This window comes from Dermacentor silvarum, chromosome 4 (genome assembly GCF_013339745.2).
Source record: "Dermacentor silvarum isolate Dsil-2018 chromosome 4, BIME_Dsil_1.4, whole genome shotgun sequence".
NCBI lineage: Eukaryota > Metazoa > Arthropoda > Arachnida > Ixodida > Ixodidae > Dermacentor > Dermacentor silvarum.
Genome location: NC_051157.2, coordinates 184,223,134 through 184,242,234, shown reverse-complemented (window position 1 = coordinate 184,242,234; position 19,101 = coordinate 184,223,134). Strand labels below are relative to the sequence as shown.

Here is a 19,101-nt window from a genome sequence, read left to right as displayed (position 1 = left end):
CTTTTGTGCTTTTTGTATAAAACGACGTTTGTTGAGAAAGTGACTGGCGCCAATGTATTTCTCCGCAAAGTTACAGAATTAATACCTCTAATATCTAATTAATATAATGTCAGCTGAGATTAAGTTCAAAGTGGATCCGCACTCCACGGCTAGAATTTGTAAATTGCAACATGGGCCACAAGGCCTAAGGAATAAGCTATAAACTTAATTGGTTAATTTTTTAATTAGTCGATTATGCATTTTAATTATTTGTGCAAGTAAGTCTCCTCTTCGAGTAGACGGGCTCATGAACTAGAATTGTATTATCTGACGCAGGCCACCTTTCAAAATTTTGGAAACTATTCGCTGAAAACCTTGTATATAGAATTCACTCAGTAACCGAAATGATGCCAAGCCAGATACATTCAAATCAGAATAAATAGAAGTCTAGAAGTCATGCGCAGCAGCGCTTATACTCGGACTCAAAGTACTAAACAATAAAAAAAAAAAGAGTGCAGTTGGTCGGGAAGGCGAAGCAGTATTAGTGATAGCGAAGTAGAAGACAATTACACGAAGGAAGATTCTTACCGTGTAAATACGTTCTGTGCGCTGATTCTGATCGGCTCAACAGCGAATTGTCGCGCGCAGCGTACTTTCGCACGTCACTACTGGATCTCGTGAGGAGGCAATCGCGGAGGTTTACGGCGGATTTGATACTCGTAGTGGAAAAATGAGGTAAAATGGCACGGTCCATGAAGGGCTCGTCAAAATCGCGACAGAAAAGTGTGGCCCTTACACGAGTCTATACGTTAGTTATAGTGGCCATAAATTGTATTAACATTCACATAAAATTAAAATAGTAAGCATATAGTGGACATGGACATAGTAAGCACGGACCATGTAAACCTCTAAATACCTCACTGGATGACCTCGAGCAATCGCTTTCACAACGCAAGCATTGTGAAGAACGCCGGCAGCGGAGGCGAACGGTTCGTACACAGCCGCGCGATTCAGCGCAACTCCGAAAATTAGATTCATCATCATTGTCTGCGTATTTTTATTTCAACTACTGACGGCCTCAGTGAGTGATCTGCGATGACCTCGGTCTCTTAACTCTGCAACAGTAGGGGCGCAGAAAGACAGCCCGGCAAGGAAGACAGCGCACATGAAGTAGCAGCCATCCCTGGTCGCCCTTTATCATTGCACCACCAATGATTACGCGGGCCCATAAGCGTCAGCTTACAGTCATTCACAGCTACGGCAGGGCTAGAGGAGGAGACGCGTGCTCCTTCCCATTCGTGTTTGGTTACGTGACCTACAAACTAACCGAATATGAGCGCGTGGGAAATAATGCTATCAAGCCGCCATGCTTTTCGGTTCGCAGTTACGTGCTTTTCCCGCACCCACAGGGTATGGGTCGCTTAGTATATATACGCTTCTGGATCTAATGCGGAACATAACGGCGACGAAACGGCGACAATTTGCCGGAAGTGTCGATATAATTGCAGTTCCATAAAGCTAGACATAAAAAATTGTTAGTAGAGGGGATAATATATATATATATATATAATAATATATAATACACATGGGTAGGTTTCGGAAAGCTGGCCGGGCTCCAGCCCACCCCCCTCTCCTCGAAAAACTGAAAACTTTCCGCCTATGGTTAAGTCGCACTTTACAATTTTTCTGGCCCTGCGGTTGTCGGAGTTGCTCGGGATGATTTTATGGTCGCGGACGCCGACGCCGGATTTTCTGCGACATGGGCTACGCTATCGCGTTAGAATGCGAGTAGTGCAATCATTGTGCAAGCACTCACGGCCGCCTATTCGAGCTCGGTAAGTTGCTCTAATACGTGGTATCTTGGCTTTATTAATGCAGTGACAATTTCTAAACTTTTACTTTGTTGGTTCCACTATCGACGCAACTAATTAAATCTTCCTCACTTTTGTGTAGCTGAATTGGTAATGGCCTAATGGGGCGTCAATAATACTTGGAATGGTTTGCTGTTGTTACTGGTTATGCCGTGTAACTGGTGTGTAGTGCATTAGCAGAATGTGTTGCGTGTACGTGGTATGCGTGGCTGGCAGAAGGTCTGGACCCCCCTTCACGCAGAGTCAGAGACAAGGAGAGCTTTCCTTGCGAAGAATTTCATACAATAGCTTACATGGTGCGGGTTACAAGGAGGCCCAAAACCCCACAGCAGCTCCAAACTGCTCTAAAACATTCAAGGGCCACTCAGTTATCCCTACATGGATGAATGCGAAAGCATTGCGACCACCAAAAATTGGGTTCGACTCCCACCAAAGATCGTGGGGTTTGACTCCCCCTATGGTCGTGGTTTCGCGGCCAGTAATTAAACTTGCCTTAATTAATGTTGCTTAATTGACGTCATCAACTGCTCGATTGGACCATCGGATCACTTGGACACTTCACATCGTGGTCACGCCAAAGCCGGATTTTCCTCCTCATGAGCCATATAATGCTTTCGCATTAAGAACATCTTTTCATCCCCAACTTCCCGGACTGTCCCATGCACGAAGCAAGGGTGAGAGAGGGTCCAGGCAGCCTCCTGGCACTAACGCCACTTAGGTGGCCGGACTTCCTAGAATTGCGCTGATCGCGCTTCCAGGAAGTGCTGAACGGCTGATCTAGCAGTCGGTGAGAGTTGTGCGCCGGGCATTGTTTATTGCCTGGTTTAAACAGGGGCTCCTTTTCCAGCAGCGGGAGTAGCCCATGGTGCGGCACCGCTTGACGCGGGCGGTGGTGCATTGTCTGGCGGCGGGGTGCTGTTGTGCCGTACTACGTGCCTATCATCGAGACGACGGGAGCTCCCACCCGTGCGCGACGAATCAAGAATTCGACGTGGGGGGACTTCAAGAAGCACCGGCACTTGCCACGACGAATCAATTAGACGCGGTTAACTTCAAGCTGCACCAGGCCTTCCCCGTGGAAAGAAGGATGTGACGCGGGTGAGTCAGCTCTCCGCCTCGCCTCGTTCCTGCCGGAGAGGAACCAAAAAGGGATTTAAGGCAGAACCGGCCCTTTGTGAAAGAGAGTCGCCACCAGCCGCCCCGTCGGTCTGGTGCGCTCTTCCTGCTATTACCAGCTATTACCAGCATTACAGCTATTACCAGCTATTACAGCTATTACCAGCTATTACCAGCTATGACCTGCTATTACCTGCTAATCTGTTAATATTTGTACATATTGTATAAAGCTTTCGTCTCCTCTCGTCTGCTCAAAGAGTCCGTCTCTCGTCGTCGACCCGGGAAGGGGCCGAATCACATTACATGAGCATATGGCCGCCTCCGTTGCAGACGCCGTGCTGCTGCGCAGAAGCTCGAGCCGTGCACGCAGTCGTCGTAATGTTGGCTGCAAGCCGGCACCATCCCGGCAGGAATGCGGCTTCCAAAGTCACTATACCCTAGCTCTGGCTCTTGTCAAGCCAGAGCTAGGGTGTACCCCAGGGCGCAAACATAACAATGGATAGAGCGGCTCGTGCGAATACATTGTGGTACCTTCGTGGCGGTGCGCGCGTGTAATAACAACGCTACTCGCGCCTGATATGCATGTAGCATGACTTGCTGCATTTACTGTAAAAAGTGTCGAACCTTTTTTTTTCGGGTTCGGATTCAAGCCCTTCGTTTCGTTTGGTTCACGTCGAACATTTCAAATCGGTTCAAAAACTCTGCGTTGTTCATTCAGGTTCCAAGAAAAAATAAACAACTTAGGCGTGGCTTCGGCTTCCATAAAAAGGTGTGGTGCATTTAGAGAAACAAATTCGGTGAGTATTGTGTAAAACTATGCGAATCACTTTCTGCGTAATGTCTACTTCGTGTCTGTTATTCACTGGGAAACTTGTGCCTCTTTTGTGTTATAGAAATCTGAAAGTGTTAAGATATCCTTGTTATATTCGAGCGTACGCAGATCGTTGTTCAAGCAAATTCTTCTACGGCCACCTTAATCATTCCAGAATGGAACCCAATACAGACATTGTCCCGCACACAAATGAACTGCAGCAGTCTTTTTGGCAGGGTTATCAGTGTTGAGATAGATAAGTTCAATACAGGAACAAAGAAAATTGGCCATCCTACCGATATAAACTTTCTATAAAGCTTTCTTGAAGGAATGATGTGCTTGCAGGCGCATTTAGTTGCAATGGGAATATTCAGACAGCGTTCGTGCTTCATAGCGTAATAGGTGACGCGTAAAATAGCGAGGGATTGTGGGATGCGCGTCTGCTAGCTGTTTCCGGTTCGAGTCAGCACAGCCGCCGCCACTGTGGCCGTTGAATTCCATTGATGCGCTTGCAGTCCGTTCTTTTGGGGTTTACGTGCCAAAACCAGTTCTGATTATGAGGCCACCGTATAGTGGAGGGCTCCGCATTCCTTTGACACCTGGGGTTGTTTAACATGCACTACAAGCAAGCACACGGGCGTTTTCGCATTTAGCCTCATCGAAATGTGGCCGCAGCGGCCGGGATTCGATGCCGCGAGCTCGTGCTCAGTGGCGCAACGCCTTAGTGACTGAGCAAGGTCTGGCTTTGTCCACTCGAAGATTACCCGGTTGCAGGTGTCTAGCAAGACAATCGACGGCTGTCGGCCGTGGCTGATCAAATTCAAGCGTTAAAGGTGAAACGCATGTAACTACTGCCTTGCAGCAACCCTTGCTGAGTCAGCTGTGCACAAGCATCAGAGGAATGGCTGCCCACTTCCAAAACGTAACAAGGCAGAGACCATCCGCTAACAAAAGAAAAATGAACGTACAGTCACTATCAAGCGGCGTTTAGCTGTGTAAGGGCCGACACGGAATGATTCACCAAGATTTATTTCTCTAACATGATCAGGCAACCAGAACTACTTCAGTACTCGCATGCATATAGAGGTATTATGAAACGAGGTTTTACGGCGCGAACTTAAGCGGGGACACAGCGAGATACATACATAATACTCGTAACCAACTAGCCCTCCTAGCTGCTTCAACACACATAGAGATAATGCACAGCGTAATATGACGGCGATACGGCCATTGTTGACAAAAAAGCGCGGAGGAACGACTCCAACTGCGTACCACTTCAAATGAACTAGAGTTTCGACCGAGAAATCGGTGACAGCGCGCAATGTTATCATTTTCAGCGCTAGCTGTGCCGTTAAACCGACGATATCGGTTTTTAGTACGATCACAGAGCAGCATGCACCGCTGTAGCCATCGCTCAACACCCGATTTTCTAAGTAATGCTTCTATACGCTTGATAAATTATCGGATAACGAACTTTTAACCTGTCTGATGGCCCGCAGGCAGAGCAGTCGGTGACGGTGCGTCCAAGCAATGGCAAATGTCGTAGAACTAAACCTGGCAGAAACAAAGAAGGGCCGCCGAAACGAAAATCAGAGTTCCTCTATGAATAAAAGCGTACCCTTGCCTTTCTTGGGCGTCATCGTCGCGTCCAGAGTGAACTGCAACTAGAAATCAGCTGCATGAATGGTACGACATGCTGGCGACAAAGCGGACGGAAAGCTTCGCACGACTGACAGTTGAAATCGCGTTGAAAAACACGTGCGCCGGGCATGCCGCCGATGCTGCCGCGTCGTCCGTCGAACGGAAGCTGCTAGCAGACGGCGCGCCCCACAATTCCCTGCGATTTCTCGTTTTACGGGTCATATTACGTCGAAAACAGAGTGGTTAACTAACACCTCTGTAGCGGTAAGGTACGTGGACAGCACGTGCGTTTCAAGAGCTATAAAGGTGCGGTCCCACCAAGGGATTTAGAGAGGGAGGAGAAAACGACAAATGAAAGGCAAGAAGCTTAACCAGTACTGAGCCCGGTTAACTACCTGAACTGGCGGAACAGAAATAGGGAGGGAAATATTAAGAAGAAGAGAAAGTTCGTTGTAGATATCACTGACGTAGCAACAGTTTTGCTCTATATTACAAACGGTTCTCAGCCCGGATCAAGACCGTCACTCAATCTGGTACCCTTCCAAAATCGCAGCAGCGCTTTTGTGGCCTTTTTAGCTGCGATATGTCCTCATATGCGAGGCCATGCTCCAAGATCTGTCCAAGGTGAACGATTTTCTATCCAATGATTTAGAGCTTTGCAGAGGTCATGTGTTTCATCTTCAAAATATGGGCAGGAGCACAGTAGGTGCTCGTACTCTCCTCGACACCGCAGGCATTGCACTCGGCGCTATCGGCCATTACAAACGTATAGGCATATGAATTGGTGAATGCAACGCCCAGGCGTGAGCGGCACGGCACTGCTTACGCTCTTCGCGGAAGCGCAGGTAGCAGCTGCAGTGCAAGGAGGTTCAAATTTTAAAATCTCCTTGGTTCTAACTAGAAAGCTTTCTGTCACGCTAGTAGGTAGGACCCTATTGGAGCGCTTGTTCTGCGCGACGATTTGTTCGTTTCCGCCTGCCAACTCAACAGAGATGCGCTGTGAATGCATTGAAGCTCGCCAGGTCACTCCTCGCGGGTTTGTTCCGTATTCATAATTAATACAAGGTTATTTGGTATGTGTGTATCCAACAGGCGTCTTTGAGCAACACGCACGACGTAGTGTGAAGTTTCGGAAGCTTGGTCCACCCGACGTCGTTCGTATATATGATTACTTTTCGACTATACGCTGCGTAGTGCACGACGCCTTTCGCGCTTACCAGTTCCCTCGCACCATACGTACAATAACACGGAGCAGGATAAACCGTGTTATTAAGGCGAAATTCTTAGATGGCTCATAGGTCGAAAAATGCGACGACCGTCCGTCGTTGTGACACCGAAATTTAAGTGAAGGCTTGGGTGACGTTCAGACACATTAAACCGTTATCATGAGTAGAAGCAAGTTAGAAATGACTATGGAAGTTACGAACATAGCCACACTTGGTGACGCACGAGCCAGTAGGCCATCAATTCTTTATCAATAAAAGTGCTCGATTACCTCCCCAATGGACAACAAACAACCATGGGACATCCACCGGATGACACTCCGGACGTTAGGTACGTCCGCAGGACGTACGAGAATATACATGGGACTTACGTTGGATGTCCGGAGGACTATGAGGCGCACAGGAATTGTACATCCTGGGATGACCCGGCGGGCATCAAAAAGGTACATTCGGATGTTTACACATTTGTTGCCACATTTCACGACATCCAGCAGACGTCCACGGGATGTCCAAACATCCAATGCACGCCAGGGGTTGGACTTTTGTAGTCCTTGGACATCCTTGGGAAATCAAAGTAGCGGACCTTCTACGGACAGTAAGAGGAGGTGCTACTCGAAAAATTAGTTGTACTAGAGAATCGAAATACTGCCATTCAGAGAGATTTTAGGTAGATTTCGAATGTCATTAGTCTTTGTGTAGCTGCTATATTTTTTTAGTTATGTCATACACAACTGCAAAATATAGTGCTCTTTGGAGACAGTTCCTTGTGTATTAAATTTTCATGAAATGCATCGTGCTGTAGCTTATTTAGCTCTTTGTAGACTACAAATTGCAGATCCAAACTGCATGTATAATTAGTGGATCTATGGAAATGAACTTGCATTTGTACACGTCAACAAATTTTTTTCACAATCCCATGAGGATGACCTTGTGCATTTTAACTGTGCTATAATAGCGAAATTTGGCATATGTACTCTTCAAGGTATGTAGAATCCTGATGTCTACTTGAAATTGCAATATCTGTCGGCAATAGTTGCGCAAATACAAGGTTATTTTCCATGGGATTGTGAAAAAAATTAGTACTAATTTTCTTGCATAGTTACAGTAATTTTAGATGCTGTTTGGATAGATATCGGCACTTTGCGGTCTACAACGAGCTAAATAAGCTACAACACGATATTTTTTGCGAGAACTTTATACACAATGATGTGCCTCCAAAGATCACGATATTTTGCAGTTGTGTAGGACATAACTAAAATAATAAAGCAGATACACAAAACTACATATTTGAAATCTACATAGAGATCTCTATAAATAACAGTATTTTCCAATCTCTAGTGCACTAAAAAAAGTTGGTTCGAGTAGCACTTCCCTCAAATAGCTGTCGACCATAGCGAATGTGGCTTTTTGTAGAAGAGGTCATATTGGGCGAGAATTACCAAAAATTTGTTAAAATTACCTTTGAAATTAGTGCTTTTGGGGCCGTCGTTTAAATTGCGAACTGCTGTAAAGTTTTAACGCACCACTACTTTAAAAAATCTTAGAAATCGCACCTAATTAGAGATATTGATCAAATTTCAATACTTAATTAGGGCAATGTCTAAAGCAAAAGCTCCTCACCACTACATCAGATGGAAACTTTCCGTGACGAAGTACGTCACTAAATTTTATAGATTTCATGTCATGGCAAACAACGATACTGCAGGTCATCGCAGATGTTTAAAGTGTGCCGTATCACTCTATCAGTGTTTGCCACGACTGTCCTCAACGTTCGACCAGTATCAAACTTCACTGCGCTTTTCGTCGCAGGGTGTTTACATCCGATACGATAATGGGGCCGCCTTTTCTGCGCTCCCGGGGCGCTCGGTCTCTATATTTCCTACACCGAGTTTTGACATACAATAAATTGCTTGCATTTGAAGCGACTTCAATATCTAAATAAACCGGGGTACATTCAGACTTGACTACTTGCAAGGTTGCCGTTTTAGTAAATGCCCCAAGGCGCTAATAAAAAGTTAAAACAAATTTGGTTAATTGTCCTTTCGAAACTCGCACCATTAGAGGCAAAATATGCCCGCCTCGCCTAGGAACTCCTCTGCAAAAATGGTACATTTGCTGCACTCGTCCTTTTTTTTTTTTGTAAGTCTGTATTGTCTCTGTGTGATCAGCAACGAATTAACAGGAAAGCTGCCGATTCAGAAATTGATTTAAAAAAAATTCAAGTATGAATACATCAGGAGCAGCAACAACTTCAATAACGGTTCCTGTTTTAGAATTTACATGCAATATTCTCAGCGAGAAAGCCAAGCTTTTTCTGTTTGTGCGTCACCGTCTTGCTGTGCTTGCTTTAGGCTCAGTCAGGGCCTGTCCTATCCCTCCTCATTTTGCTGGTTATGTTGTGCTTTTTATTTTCTATTATAGTCATCGTTAGAAATATTAGTACTAGTTACCAACGATATATATAATGGGTAATGTCTGTCGCTGGAACATGCAATCATGTGAACAGGTTGCGTAATTTAATTGACATCTGTAGAAGCGATGTTTAGGTATTAAGGTGTATGAGGTAACTCTTACAAAAAACATGCCACAAATAAAAAATAGAACAGGCACTCGCTAGACTAGTACATATATTTAAAGAGAAAAAGCCAGTGACCAAGTACAGAAATTGCATGAAAACTCACCATGAGGAGTGACATTCTGATTACTGCTGCTGTTCTTGAACACATTATTGACATTTAAAAAACAAAAGGTATATTCCTCTTTAGCACAGTCATCTTCAATCTTTGCTGAACATTTACTGCATGTAGTGCACTAGAGCTTTTGTACCATTTGAGGTATATATGTAGGCACTGTTGGATCGTGCAGAGTTTAGTTCTGCATGGGCAATAAATAATGCACATGTCAACAACCCTTTACATCATGAATTAGAGGCATAGCATGCTAAAACAGTAAGGCACACAAAATCTTTTATTAGTAATAGCAACAGCAAGTAGTAAACTGTCATACAATAAAGCATAACTTTATAAGAACATGAAACATTGCATACATGGTATACAGCGACTAGATGGGCCAGTGGTACGCCTCTTCACCACACAGAAACCAACCACAAGGATATGACTGAACACATAGTATGGTTTCATTGAAGAAAGGTAAATGGTGAATCACTGATCACAGACATCACAGAAATAAACATGTATAATATTTACACGTATTAGGAATTTTAGTAAATAGTGAAATATGATCACAGAATATGATGCCAACATGAATGATTTATGACCTGGCACATAGCCACAAAGTAGATAGTAAACACGAGTGACATGATGTGTTTTAAAACAGCTAGACTAAAGAACACTTATAGGTGAAAATGAGAAATATAACAAAAATGCTCAACTGGGCACTGTTACAAAACACGCTTAAATGCCATTACAAATGACACAGTTTGCCAAGGCATTATATGTAGTTAAATGTAAAAATAGAGCAGTGAATTGCCTAGCTGCAGGTAAAACACGACAGATAGGAGATACCATGTGGCTTACATTCGAAATTGTGAAACGTTAATAACCTAGTGGTAAAAAACAAATACTTGACGAACATTAACCTGTAACGCCACATGCTTGAGCAAGAAGTATAAAAATTCTCCACTGCTCAGTGACTGACGTACCCAGCTAAGCACTGAAGTGCACGACATGCACAAATATGTTGCTACGTGTATGCAATTGAAGCTAAAGTAACAGCTTATCTCAGGCAGCAGTTGCTAAGGCACGCATGACGGTATGCATACAAGTTAAAAAAATTACACCATATTCCCGTAGGGGAACCCTGAGTAGTATGCGAAGCAGCCATGAGGTCGACTCAAGGTAGTTTTATCAGCTGTATAAACTTGGACATGCAGCAGCCAGCAACGCGCAGAACTGTTGTCGACGACGTCGGTGTTTTGCCCGCGTTCGCACCGAACGCGCGCGGTGTTGGTGACTGTTGCCGGTGCCTCTGGGGCGCCTACCGTCGCGTCTCTAACCTAAGCTGCTTCGCATTATCGCGCGCGGAGCTGCAGGTGTTGCCATTCGTTGCGCAATCCGGAGAGGAGAGGAGCATCGGAGAGGAGAGGAGGAATGCCGAGAGGAGAGGAGATGACAAGGAGAGGAGAAGAGGGGGAGGAAGATGCGCATGAGCAGTAGGGATGAGGCCGCCGCACGGCGGGGAGGGATGGAGTGAAATAGCCCCGACCATAAGATGCTTCGCATCTAAAATCAAATAACCAGCATTTGCTCACATCTATTGGGACATTAAGAGATGCTTTGCTGCGTAGGTTTTGAAAAAGTTGCATGTCACAAAGCACACAATTTTGCGGTTATCAACATCAAGTTTTCTGCAGACTAGCCAGCGCGATTGGTGAACTGCACTTCGTACCTCAAGTGAGCATGATTGGAAATTATGGAAAGAACCTTTTGAACACAACCAGCTTCATTGTACTTGTTTACAAATTCATTTCACAGTGAGAGTATTACTATTGTCAATTGCGTAGTGGTACTGTTACGAAGTATAGATATATTGTTACGGTGAGGAAAAGAGACATTGTCGACGAAGGAGAGGACGAAGTGGCAACAGCCTCTCTGTGTTCTCAGCTGCTGTCTATCTTGTGTAAATACATTCTGCAATAGTTTATACCCGTGACTTTTGGTGAGAGGTGCGGGGGCGGACAAGGTTGGACACATTATCAAGGGCATCGCGGACGACGCATTCAACCTTCTGGTCTTTAGAAACTTATCGACCGTCGACGCCATCATGAAGGAATGCCGCTGTTTCGAGCAGGCGAAGAGCCGCCGTATATATAATCAGTTTACACGGCTTCCAAGTACTGCAGCTACCTCTTTTTGCACCGACCCAACCGACCAATCTAGCGTGCCACCACCAAGTGAAAACGTGACCCGCATTGTGCGCCGAGAACTCGAAGCAGCGTTTCCTGTCTCGCCTCAACAGACGTTTGGACCAACACTGTTGAGACGATATCGCTGATCCAATCCGTGGTTCGCCAGGAAATTGCTAATATGGGTCTCCCAGCGCCTGATCTTTGAGTGGTCCTGGCACAGGCCCTGCACCTGTGCCTCGGTCCTATCGCAGTCCACCGCACAGTGCCCGTTATCCCTACAGTGCCCGGAATCCATCGGAGTCAAAGACAATCGCACCTATCTCCCTGTGGTGAATTTCGGGCTCACAAAGCAAATTCTGCCTAAAGCTATTACCCTGGCTACGATCATTGCTTTAGAAGTTCACTGCGTTGAAACTTTTGCCGTCGACACGTCCTGTGAACCTTTCCGGTCTACCAATGTACTGACCACGACATTAAGAAAATGATCGCCCCGAGTCCACGCCTGTGGAGGCTGAACAGCTCTGCAGTTTATTACTTTCGTTCAAGGATATATTCAACCTAAACAACCGTCCCTTAGGCCAGACGTCTCTTGTCAAATACCGTATACATACAGGCGATAATCCTCCCATCCATCGGCGACCCTACCGAGTTTCCGCTTCGGAGCGCCAGGTCATCAAAACGGAAGTGGACAAGATGCTCGCGAAAGACATCATTGAGCCATCGTCAAACCCCGGGCGTCATCTGTTGGCTAGTAAAGAAGAAGGACGGCACATGGAGATTCTGCGTCGACTACCGGCACCTCAACCACATCACGACGAAAGACGTCTACCCATACCTCGTATAGATGACGCCCTTGATTGCCTATACGAGGCACAGTATTTTCATCCATTGACCTACGGTCCGGATATTGGAAATCGCTGTGGATGATCTCGATCGTGAAAAGACCGCCTTTATAACGCCTGATGGTCTTTACACTTCAAAGTTATGCCTTTTGGGCTCAGCAACGCTCCGGCTACCTTTGAGCGTATGATGGACTCATTACTCCAAGGATTCAAGTCGTCGACTTGCCTCTGCTACCTAGATGATGTTATTGTGTTCTCGCCCGCTTTCAGCACACCTTGAGTGCCTTTCAGCTGCATTTGCTGTTTTTCGCAAGGCTGGTCTGCAGCTCAACTCGAAGAAATGTAACTTCGGCCACCGTGAAATTACAGTCGTTGGCCATGTCGTCAATGCGTCTGGCATCCGACGGACCCGGAGAAAATTCGCGCCGTGAAAGATTTTCCTGTCCCACAGTCCGAAAAAGATGTCCGCGTTCGTGGGCCTTTGCTCCTACTTCCGTCCCTTTGTTAAAGATTTTGCCACCATAGCACGCCCTCTGACAGATCTTCTGAAGAAAATGGGCCGTTTTCATGGGGAGACTCAGGCCGCCACCTTTTCTCGCCTTACCACCATACTCACCACCCCGCCGATTCTAGGACACTTCGATACGTCAGCCCTACAGAGGTGCGCACCGATGCCAGTGGCCACGGCGCCGGTGCCGTCTTAGCACAAGTTCAGCACGGCCGTGAATGTGTTATCGCGTACGCTAGCCGTCTTTTGTCACCTGCGGAGCGGAATTACTCTATACCGAGCGCGAATGTTTGGCACTTGTGTGGGCAGTAGCAAAATTCCGCCCCTATTTATACGGCAGGCCCTTTTCTATTGTAACGGACCACCACGCCCTCTGTTGGCTTTCCTCCTTAAAGATCCCACAGGAGGTTTGGACGGTGGGCTTTCCGGCTACAGGAGTATCCTATTCTGTGGTGTATAAGTCTGGGTCGCCTACACAATGGCGCTGACTGCTTGTCCCGTTACCCTGTACCCACGCCCGCCAACGCCGACACGGATGCCTCCGCAAGTGTTCTTTCCATTTCCTAGCTTTTGGACATGACCCACGAGCAACGCCATGACGCCACCTTGAGGACCTTTATTGACCGAGTGCAATCTGTTCCCACTGATCCATCGTTACGGTGGTTCGTCCTCAACGACAGGATATTGTACCGCCGCAATTTTCACCCTGACGGTCCTCCCCTTCTATTTGTCGTTCCCCAACACCTCCGCTTAACCGTGCTTCAGGAGCTTAATGATGCACCTACTGCCGGACACCTTGGGGTTATTCGCACTTACGACCGCGTGCGCTGCCGCTTCTACTGGCCTGGCCTCCAGCGCTCCGTACGGCGATACGTAGCTGCTTGCAAGTCCTGCCAACATCGGAAAAAGCCAGCAGTGCTTCCTGCCGGGTACTTACAGCCGATCGAGATTCCAACTGAGCCATTCTTCCGCGTGGGTTTGGATCTCCTTGGCCCTTTTCCTGAGTCCAGCTCCGGCAACAGGTGGATCGCTGTGGCTACTGATTAAGCGACGCGCTACGCCATCACTCGAGCGCTTCCCACGAGCTGCGCAAGTCGCCGATTTCCTATTCCGGGATATCATTTTAGTCCATGGCGCCCCGCGACACCTCCTTACCGACCGTGGCCGCACTTTCCTCTCCCAAGTCATCGCCGATATCCTACGCTCCTGTTCTACCAAGCACAAACTCGCTACCTCCTATCATCCCCAGACCAACGGCCTTACTGAGCGACTCAATCGGACCATCACTGACATGCTATCGAAATACGTCTCACCCGACCACAGGGACTGGGATATTGCGCTACCCTATGTCACGTTCCCCTATAATTCGTCACGCCACGATACTGCTGGGTATTCCCCCTTTTACTTGCTCTTCGGTCGTGACCCTGTATTGGCATAGGACGCTTCGCTCCCCTTGGTACGGAGTATGCCCGCGACGCCATCGCCCACGCTGACCATGCGCGCCAGCTTGCCCGTACTCGTTTGTGGGCATCGCAGGAAACTCAAAAGAACACTTACAATTGCCGCCATCCTGAGACATACTTTGCACCAGGCTCTCTCGTACTCCTTTTGTCCCCTTGCCGACGTGTGGGGCTCTCCGAGAAACTCCTTCCGTGCTGCAAAGGTCCTTACCGTGTTCTGCGTCAAGTGACCAATGTCGCCTATGAGATCCCCAGTGACATCCATCGTGCCAACCGGTTCCACATCACCCGACGTCGTGCACGTCTATCGGCTTAAGCCCTTCTATGCCCTTCCCGATGGCCCCGTCTGAAGCACCAGTACGGTGCTTTTTCCGCCGGGGGTTGTGTTACGGTGAGAAAAACAGACATTGTCGACGAAGGAGAAGAGGACGAAGTGGCAACAGCCTCTCTGTGTTCTCAGCTGCCGTCTATCTCGTGTAAATACATTCTGTAAATAGTTTATACCCGTGACAATATATACAGCTAAATGTAAAAAGTGATCAGTAGATCAGCTCACTGCAGTAAAATACAAGATAAAAAATACAAGCAGTACACAGTCCACATTATGGAACAATTAAAGGGGTACGTATACAACATTTTCGCGTTTTTTTTCTCGATTTAAATGAAGGTCCCGCACCTCAAAACACCAGGAAAAATACTTTCAAGCCTGAGCACCTTAGAAAATTTAATATATCCTTTATGCAGCCAGTTTCAGTTCCACAGTGTTGTCGGAAATATCATGCCAGTATCACTTTAATGCCTTGTGGCAAAAAAGTACATTATGTGACCAAAACCCAAGTAACAACACCTGCTTGAGAAACCTGTTGAATTTGCTCATAAGGTCCGTACAGGAATGTTTTCTCTGTAATTTCTTAAAGAATCTTCCATTAATTTTTTTCTCTTGTGTTTAAGTTTTGCATTGAATTGTTTTTACACTTACACATTTTGACAATTTTCTATACATAACTTATGAGGACTTTCAAGCTTTGCTGTGAGACGCTCGGGCGCATGGCGCAGCCATGACTTGATGTGCGCCTCAACAGTAGCTGTTGTTTCGTCTGGCAGCCGATTCACTGCAGCTGAAATTGAATCAAGTGCAAAACAATCCCATACGTGAGATTGCATCACCGGGCAAACTGGAGACATGAGAACAGTCAACGAAAACTTATAAATATCAAATTTAAATGTAATATTCAGTTATTTATCAAATTTGGTTGAATGGTATTAAACGGCACCTACCCAAAAGTATTTTTCAGTAAATTCTTGAATGTGCTTTCTATGAGCAGCAATTTATGCTGATTCTGTGATGTCTACCATGTTAACCTTAATTTGCTGCTCTTATTGTGCATAAAGAGGCAAGAGGGGGCAATGTGCATAAAGCCAAGAGCGCAATGCTTCGGCGACAATTTGAGGATCGTGGTTTTTGAAAGGGCTCGTTCACCGCATGGCGACCGCGATAGGCTATGCTACGCAGCCCACCATTGCCATCTCGGACGCCACACGCAGTGCAAAGGATTTTCCTATCTTATTGAGATTGCTGGCATATATTTTTCAGTTATTTAACTCGAAGTTAGCAATTATGTATTACTGATAATGTTCTCGTTATCATGAAATCAGCCAATGGAGTCCGTCGGCCATCTGCTTTCGATCAACTTTCGATGAAGACATTGCAGATGCGAGAGCTATCATGTGTTCACAGTTCTGACACAGGATTGTAAATTCCCTGCTGCATGCAGCAAATATTTGGCTCACATGCACACAGGAGCCTCGTTAACAGATCAGCAACGTTTCTTTACTTTGTTCAAAAAGTGTTTCAGGGCCCCTTTAAGTGAGACACAGTACAAGCTTCACCAATTATAGCGCAGTGCTGAATATCTGTGATGCATTGTTCCAGCGAAGCGCCGTTCACCAGCACTAGGTGGTACAATCAAGCTATCAAAGTTTAGTCTTTTTGCATCTCCTTATGAAAAAATAGTCGCTGAGCATATTCAGGGTGTTCCAACTTTTTTGAACAAAACTTTGAAAATATGCAAGTGCCAATTAGCTGGACAGAACCAAGGTAATGTTGTTTGCCGTTGCTCGGAGATACGAATATTTATTGCATTCTGGCTAATTGCATAATCAGTTTTAATAAATTCTCAAATATTATAATTGGATGAAAAGTGTAAATAAAATTGTAGAGCAATATGAAAAATTCCAGATACAGCTTTCTGTTGCTCAATGCGTGCTACATAAAAGTGTTTTTCCCAGCATTAAAGAAACCTGCGAATACATAAAAAGTGCCGCGAATGGCTGTCACGCGACAATTTTGCGTGTATTTGCGGGCTTCTCTCACGCTTGAAAAAACACTTTTATGTAGCACGTATTGAGCAACAGAAAGCTGTATCTGGAATTTTACATGTTGCTTTACCGTTTTCTCACAGACACGTTTCATGTAATTAGATATTTGAGAAGTTGAATAAATAATTAGGACGAATTATAAAATTAGGCAGAATACAAAAATAATCTGAGTATTCCGAAGCTAAGGCAAACAACATTACCTTGGTTCTGTCCAGCTAGGTGGCACTTGAATATTTTAAAATCTTGGTGCGCGATAGCTGGGACACCCTGAATATGTAACACAAAAAACTGATAATTTTAAATGAAGTGCAGGCGTTCGAATAGAAATTTCTGGCTCTCGATCCGCTGCATGTTCAGGATTACTTAGCTGAGATGTTTGTGACAGCACTTCCCAGTGACTAGCTAGGTTTATTGCTAACATTGTTACCATGAGAGATTGGCTGCCACGGACTACGAGCATGGATAGTGCTTGGTATAAAAAATTTACTGGCAAGCTACATTAATGATACACAAGTGTGCACACATTCTGCTAGTTGATGTCATTAGGATATCCAATCAACAAAATAAATAGCCACAACTCATGCCTGTTTGCCATGCAAAATAGAAATCTTACAGTGCAGGAAAATTAAGTAGCTTTGATGGACTGAAAGGTTGGTATAGTATTTACAAATATTGCAAGTAAAGCTATCACTTTACCTGCAACAGCTTTTGCGATCTTAATATCAGAGAAGCTCCGCTTTCCTTTGCGTCCTAGCCATGAGAACTGGGACGCAACTTCATCACTCATGCAGTAGGCCAGGATCCTCCTTGCGACTCATCTTGCGTCGGAACCACCCAGTCGTGAGAACTCCTGGACCTGCAGTTTACAAATGAAAGAGCCTCTAGAAAGATGCAGCAATATCAAAGCCAATGTACACTAACTTCCCCTTACAAGACAGCAAATAATGTGCCAAGGCATGATAGTTTTCAAAATGCATTTATATGCAACAGGTCCCTTATGGCTGTTTATCAAAAGAATCTGTTCAGGCTAGTTGGTTTTATGACACAAATGATTATCTCAGATAACTATACCAAAGGAATACAACCAAGGTATACCAAACAAGCAGACAAATATTCATGCACTTGGCCATAAACCTTTATTTGTGATTCGGCTTGTATGAAATAATCTTAATACAGTTGAGGGAATACAGTGACAATCTACCCAATGAAAAATTTTGCTCTCAGATTAAGGCACTAATTTGTGCGAGTATAGACTGAGAGAAATAAAAGTAGATGAATACATACCGAAATCTCTTTCTCGTTGTCATTCAAGGACTCATGAAAGTCCAGTAGTGCTTGCATCTGGCTGAATAGCTCGCTTAGAATAACTTTATGTCGTAGAACTGTGTCGGTTGGCAGGGTTTCACAGAGCTTGTTTAACAGGTCCCCTTGCTGGCGCAGCATAAATCGCAGGGTATTGAGAAGACGTATGACATGCTGTTCAAAAGCTGAAAGATAAGAAAAACGAGAGTACTTAAGTACACGGCATGTATGTAGAGTTGTGAACAATAAATAACTATAATTCGAACTCTGTCTCTGGCATATTCTCCCATGTGGGTGAACTGTGGGTTCTTCAGGAATAATACGAAGCACAGAGATCACTACTATACTTCTCAAAATATCTTATGAAAAGCTCACTAGAGCAGCGAAATAGGTGTATGGAGGGTTGTGTGCTCATATTGTTGCGTTTCACCAAACCTACCGCTTCACATGCAACGAGCTTTCAAAAAGTCTTTGAAAGTTTATCAGCTGAATTGCCAATTGCAAGGAAATTGTGTAAATACTTTAGTTACAAGAAAAAGCTAACAGTATAAGCCTGCAGTAAGCAGAACAATGTTTCTGCAGCTTGAATAGGAACCAAGGAACATTTTAGAAGTATTAGATGTCATCGCGCATACCGAGTGAAGGATTGGGGAACAGAAGTAGTCAGCACAACTTTTTTAATATACCCGCAGTTATCAATATTTCACAGTAGCAGCAATGTTAATTCAAGGTTGTCCAAAATAAGTACCTTGGAAGACTCCAAATAATCTGTATATTCATACTTGACATGAACACAGCTAACAGAGACGACAACAAAGAAAGGTAGGTTTAAACACAAATGGGTGAACTTACCTTTCATCACTGTCGTCTTTGCTAGCACTGTTTATGAATATAAAACTTGGCTAGGTTTCTCTGCTGCATCTATACAGCTAAAAATGTCACAGTTTCGCCCTAAGGGCGAAGCAATGAATGCGATAGCAACACAGCAATCTCATACGAAGTAAGGTGAGCGGCTTTGGTAGCAATATGAATTGTAGTAAACATGAGCTGATTAAGAAGCAGGTGTGCTGCGGCGTAAGTAGACCGACATGAAGAGAGACTC

General features: G+C 45.2%; 1 long non-coding RNA gene across 1 annotated transcript; it reads right to left on the bottom strand.

Annotated features, from left to right (window-relative positions):
- Positions 1-15,334: 15,334 nt before the first annotated feature.
- On the bottom strand, positions 15,335-18,165 carry LOC125944609 (uncharacterized). Its single transcript, XR_007466305.1, has 3 exons — positions 17,982-18,165; positions 17,394-17,553; positions 15,335-15,436 (listed from the first exon to the last, which is right to left on the bottom strand). It is a non-coding gene; the product is annotated as an uncharacterized LOC125944609 (long non-coding RNA).
- Positions 18,166-19,101: the final 936 nt, after the last annotated feature.